Source organism: Prinia subflava, chromosome 8 (assembly GCF_021018805.1).
Source record: "Prinia subflava isolate CZ2003 ecotype Zambia chromosome 8, Cam_Psub_1.2, whole genome shotgun sequence".
Classification (NCBI taxonomy): Eukaryota; Metazoa; Chordata; class Aves; order Passeriformes; family Cisticolidae; genus Prinia; species Prinia subflava.
This window is the reverse complement of record NC_086254.1, coordinates 3478005-3484004: the sequence shown is the minus strand read 5'-3', so window position 1 is coordinate 3484004 and position 6000 is coordinate 3478005.

Sequence of the window (6000 nt, the reverse complement as noted above, 5' to 3'; positions counted from 1 at the left end):
AATAAAAACCTTAGCATTACAAGCATAGCCTTGCCTCACCAGCCTCTCTCTTCCCCGCGCTCCCTCTTGCTCCTTGCGCTCCTTCCCCGCTGCTGTGCCTCTGCCCCCAGCCCGAGCACATCCCTGCGCCCGGGCCAGGCCCTGACGCTGCTGCGGGCCCGCGGTGCCTGCAGGGCCGCGCTGAGGCTGCGGGGCCGCTGTGGAACCGGGGACAGCTCTGCACAGGCCGCGCCCTGCCGGGCTGCCAAGCCACGGCCACATCCCCGAGGTGCCTGCCCGGCGCTGCCGCTCTCGGCTGCCGCCTGAAATGCCGGCAGGCAGCCCTGACACCGGCTCAGGAGCCGCTGGAGCCGTGCCCGACGGCTGGCCCAGACCCCCAGCCCTCCCCCAAGTGCAGCTGTCCCTGAGTCTCTGCACCGCGAGGTCATTCCAAGACCCTTCCTCAGCTCCCTGCTCCTCTTCCTTTCTCCAGGGGCAGCACTAGGGCCCGGCCCAGCGGGTTTCCTCCCTCAGGGCTGGCAGCGCTGAGCTCCCTCTCAGCCCCGCTCTGCAGAGCTGCTTTCCAGCCAGGCACCCCCGGGTGTCCCGCAGCCTGCGGCTGAACCTGCGTGCCTCAAAATGATATAAGCGTTTATCAGCCAGGGATAAATGCATTCCACTTCAGGCAGCCACAGAGCCCTACACCTGCCTTGGGCTGCCTTTCGTCGTTGAGTTCTCAAGGTTCCACTGTTACATAACAGCCACTTTTGCACGATTTGCAATGCTTTCAGCGAGGTTTTATAGCCAAACAACGCTGTGAGGAGCATCCCTAGGAAAGGTATAAGATGCATGAATCTTTACAAACAGACTGTGTGAATCTGCTTGTAGACAGACCCAGCAATTTAGAGATAGGGAAGTAATGGAAGTAATTATCAGTTCTGGAAGGTGTTACTAATTGACACTGACTTTACCTCAGACAAGGCTGTATTAAATTGTTGAATTCAGAGAAAACAAATGAACATTTAATTTGAATAGTGCTTTGATATATAAAGAAAAAGAAAAGCTGGGAGGGGGAGGGCGCATAGCGAGTGGAACACAGAGGAGGCGATTTGGGAACTCTGTAGGAGTACCTCAGACAGTGAGGAAAGGCAGAGGGTAATGCATCTGGGAAATGAGGATTAAAAGTGGGCTGTGGCCCCCAAAAATTTGAGAGTCCTGCCACATGTCCTTTTACTTTATTTGAATAAAGTTACAGGACTCCTCAGTCTCCTTTTTGGGCATAAACTTTTGGCGTTGTGAATTTTTCCACACACCCACAGTGTCCTTCCTCCCATCGCAGCACAAACACTCCTCTGTGCTCAGGTCCAGCCCCTGGGACATGTCGTGGCTCTATGGGAATGGGGACACTGGGAAGCGGTGCCCGGCCTCTGTCCCCCCTGTGTTCCCTGTGACCCCCATGCCCCTCTCTGTTCCCGGTGTCCCCATGTCCCCCTGTGTTCCCCGTGCCCCTATGTCCCCCTGTGTTCTCTGTGACCCCATGTCCCCCTGTGTTCTCTGTGACCCCATGTCCCCCCGTGTTCCCCGTGTCCCCGTGCCCCCATGTCCCCCTGTGTTCCCCGTGCCCCCATGCCCCTCTGTGTTCCCGGTGTCCCCATGTCCCCCTGTGTTCCGTGTGTCCCCATGCCCCTCTGTGTTCCCTGTACCCCCATGCCCCTCTGTGTTCCCCCCTAGGGAGCTGCTTTTGCCCGGGATGGCCGGCGCCACTCGCAGTCTCGCTGGCGCTGGGCAGGTTCAGCCGCAGGCTGCGGGACACCCGGGGGTGCCTGGCTGGAAAGCAGCTCTGCAGAGCGGGGCTGAGAGGGAGCTCAGCGCTGCCAGCCCTGAGGGAGGAAACCCGCTGGGCCGGGCCCTAATGCTGCCCCTGGAGAAAGGAAGAGGAGCAGGGAGCTGAGGAAGGGGCTTGGAATAACCTCGCGGTGCAGAGACTCAGGGACAGCTGCACTTGGGGGAGGGCTGGGGGTCGGGGCCAGCCGTCGGGCACGGCTCCAGCGGCTCCTGAGCCGGTGTCAGGGCTGCCTGCCGGCATTTCAGGCGGCAGCCGAGAGCGGCAGCGCCGGGCAGGCACCTCGGGGATGTGGCCGTGGCTTGGCAGCCCGGCAGGGCGCGGCCTGTGCAGAGCTGTCCCCGGTTCCACAGCGGCCCCGCAGCCTCAGCGCGGCCCTGCAGGCACCGCGGGCCCGCAGCAGCGTCAGGGCCTGGCCCGGGCGCAGGGATGTGCTCGGGCTGGGGGCAGAGGCACAGCAGCGGGGAAGGAGCGCAAGGAGCAAGAGGGAGCGCGGGGAAGAGAGAGGCTGGTGAGGCAAGGCTATGCTTGTAATGCTAAGGTTTTTATTAACTGAATACAACTATGAATTGGTGTTTGTGATGGCCGTTGTCACAGACTTTTCTCAGTGCTGACTGGATGTCCCGGGTGGAGCAGTGGGCGCTGAGTCCTGGGTGGGAGCTGTTGATGTGCGGCGGGGCTGCAGTGGCTGGGCAAGCCCTGGTGCTCAGGAGATGCGTCGGGGGGCTGTGCCTGGCTGGTGATCCTGGGAGGCAGCAGGGCCTGGGCGTGGAGGGGAAGGGTGAGCCCCGACTTCCCAGGGGCAGCCTCTGGCTGGAACAACTCTGCCAGGCCATAATGGAGCCAGCAGGAGTGCCACATGCCTGGCCAGAGACCGTCAGAGATCCAAGATCAGCTGTCCCATGTGCCTGTCCTTCTGCTCCACTCTGCTTCTGCCACTTCCTACCCAGCCAAGAGCCCAAACCCCAATCCTAACTTGCCCAGGTTTGCAGACAGAGCCCTGCTCGCCCCGCACGCCATACCCAGCAGACAAACACCCTCTTCTCCCCTCTGAATCCCATCCCCTAACAGGGCCATACCTGAGTCATCCTGTTTAGTGATCACCACAAAGCGCTGGTCATCCTGGCCTTTCGAGGTTTGTCCACTACTGTCCAGCACTTGGTTCACGCTGAGCTGAGGGGGAGAGAGCAGCTGGCTGCAATGCAGGGCCCAATTCAGCATTCCCCAGTAATCCTCCCAACCCAGCTCGGCCTGGGGACTGAGTACACAGATTCCCCCTGTATACTCAGCAGTGCCATCAAGCCTCAATCACACTTCTGTGTTGCCACCGTCATTATCCCTACCTTGCTGGGGACTGTTAAGAAGACCGGTGGCTGCCCAGTTCTCTGTAGAGAAGCGTTGATGTGCTGCAGTGTGGAGCTGCTGCCCTGGTGGTCCCCCGAGCTCTGCAGCACACGGGACACACTGCCATGGACCACAGGCCTCCTGTGGGATGGGGCAGAGGGTGCTCAGTGGCCAGCCCTGGGGCATCACTGGCTTCACCCTGCTGTGCCAGGGAGGGCACTGGTGCTGTGCCTGCAGGGGCATGTCCCTCCCAGCAGTTCATGTGCTGCAGGAGACCCAAGCCCAATGCTACCAGGCTGGATGTGCTGGCTTTTCCCCACGGCCAGGAGTGCTGGCCATGGCCATGGCAGGTGCGTGTGCACAGGACTCCAGCTGGCAGGAGCTGGGCTGTGCCAGCTGCAGGGCTTGGTTTTGGGAACTCTTTGACAGGAGGCAAACACCTCCCCACCAAGGCTGAGCTCAGAATGAAATCAGACACAGCTCAGCAGAAGTGCTTTCAGCAACTTTGGGACAGAGACATGGGCCAGACAGGGCAGTGCAAGGCAGGGGCTGCAAAACTCCCCTTACGTGGGGCAAGCACTGGCCCTCCAGAGGTGCCCTCTGCTCTCCAGTGTCCTCTGCCCCAGCCCAGGGAGGAGCCCTGGCAGGGCTCCCCTGCCCCCCGGGAGCCAAGACTGTGTCCTCCAAGCCCCTACCTTTGGCTGTGCTGCGGATCCTTGCTGGGGGGCATTGGCTGCAAATATGGAAGTGTCTCGGGGTACCTGTGGAGGGCAGGAGTCACAGGTGTGTGACAGGGGACAAACAACCTGTTCCTGTTGGAGGCAGCAGCCCCAAACCCATGGGATTGTACCCAAGGGCATCCCGGTGCCTGTAGCCCTTGGGATGAGTCCCCAGAGCCCCTGCAGATGGGCAGGGCTGCAGAGGGGGCTGCCCACATCAGAGCCTCCCAAGCAGTCACTGTCACCCCTGTGGCCAGCACAGGGGGTCACTGGTGACACCCATGTCCCCCAGCACAGCCCCAGAGCCCCCCGGTGCACTGGTGCTACTCACGGGCCAGGAACGTGCATGGTGAGCATGCGGTCACAGGACAGGCAGGAGAAGGGCACTGGCAGCTGCCTGAGGAGGGCGAGAGGAGAGGGCTGGGTGAGCTCCTGGGCCCACAGCCCTGCCCGCACACAGGCAGCAACTGGCTGGCACAGGTGGGGGCCTGGCACGTCAGTGCACAGAGTCACGGCGTTTGCAGGCTGAACCTGGGCTCTGGAGCCTCTTTGTCCCCATCCCCAAGCTGCTGGCTGGTGCCAGGTGAAGGGCACAGGCACCCACGGCACCATCCCAGCCAGCCCTTGCACTGTGTCAGCCCCTGTGTGGCCCCAAAGTCCCCCGTGTGCCTGGCCAGGCGGGCAGGGCACGGGCCAGCTGTGGGATACTGCGTGTCACAGCCCTGCCTGGCAGGAGGAGTTGCCATCTCCCAGGCTGGCTTCTGGGAGCCTTTGCACCACATGAGCCTTTTGTTTTGGGAGGGCTCCATGGTGCAGGTTTGCCCTCCTGGTGCCTCCTTTGCTGTGTGGAACCTGCTGCTGGTGGAAGGAGAAGGTGCAGCTGCTTCATCAGCATCCCCATGGAAGCAGCTGAATCAGTCCCGTGGCAGGGGAGTGCAAGGGCAGTGTCTGGGACAGGTGGAGGGAACGGGACCATGGCTGTCCCCAAAGCCATCAGCATCTCCAGCACACTCACTTCTTAATCCCAGCAGCACTCTCACGCATCAACCTATTCTCCAATTCTTCAATGTTCCTGTTCCACGTCTCCTCTATCTGATCACTGAATGTCTTCAGTTCCTGTCGATCCAGCTGTGAAAGGAGCACAGCCTCAGCCAGCTGCCCCAGGATGTGACACGGAGGTCTCCAGGGACAAGCCTGGAGGGGGATCCTCAGAGCGATGCTGCCTCAGGCTGTCCAGTCCCCCAGGTGCCAGTTTCTGATGCTGGGGCTCGAGGTACCCCTCACCTTCTCATCCATTGCATCGCTGAACTGCTCCTGCACCACCTCCCAGTGCTCCTTCTGCTCTGAAATCAGATTCTGCAACTCCTGCATCCTCTTATCCAGCTGCTCCATGACGGCTTCAAACTGGCTGCAATTGACTTTCCTGCCCAAGGCAGCTCTGTCCACCTTCTAACAGAGGGAAATAGCAGGAGAGTGGTGGGGAAAGGGATGAGGAAGGACAGGCAGGGCCAGCACGTGTGAGGGGCAGAGGGAGAAGGGCTTCCTCCAGGCCATCGTGCCCCTCTCAGGGGGGCTGAGGCCCCTCTTGCCCCATCACCCCGGTTGATGTTGGTCCCAACATCTGAAGGGTGAGGGGCCTCACGTGCTCAGGAAATCCTCCCTCCCCTAGGCCAGTTCTGCCACCCAGCCCCCAAGGGACAAAGGGCATTTGTCACCCTGCCCAGGATCCCCTGGAGGGGGATCAGAGGCCCCTGGAGACTGTACCAGGTCCATCGCTTCCCACATGTCCTGCTCATCTGCTTTCTCCTTCTGCAGCTTCTCCACAGACTGGAACAGCATCTGTCAGCACAGAAAGAAGCCATGACACCAACCAAGCTGGGTTGTAGCTGCCTCCTGGCCAGAAGAACACATCCCATTTCCCCTACCCAAAAAATCTCATGGAAAGGCACTTGGAACAGGTCCAGTTTTGTCTCTGCAGGGAGACAGATTCTCTGTGGTCCCCTGCCTGGCGTCACAAGGAGAGCCTGGGACATGCTCTGGCACCACAGGAGTTTCAGCCACATACCTTAATTGCTTTCTGCTTTTGTTGAGAGTCCCTCTGGAACTTCCCTGCGT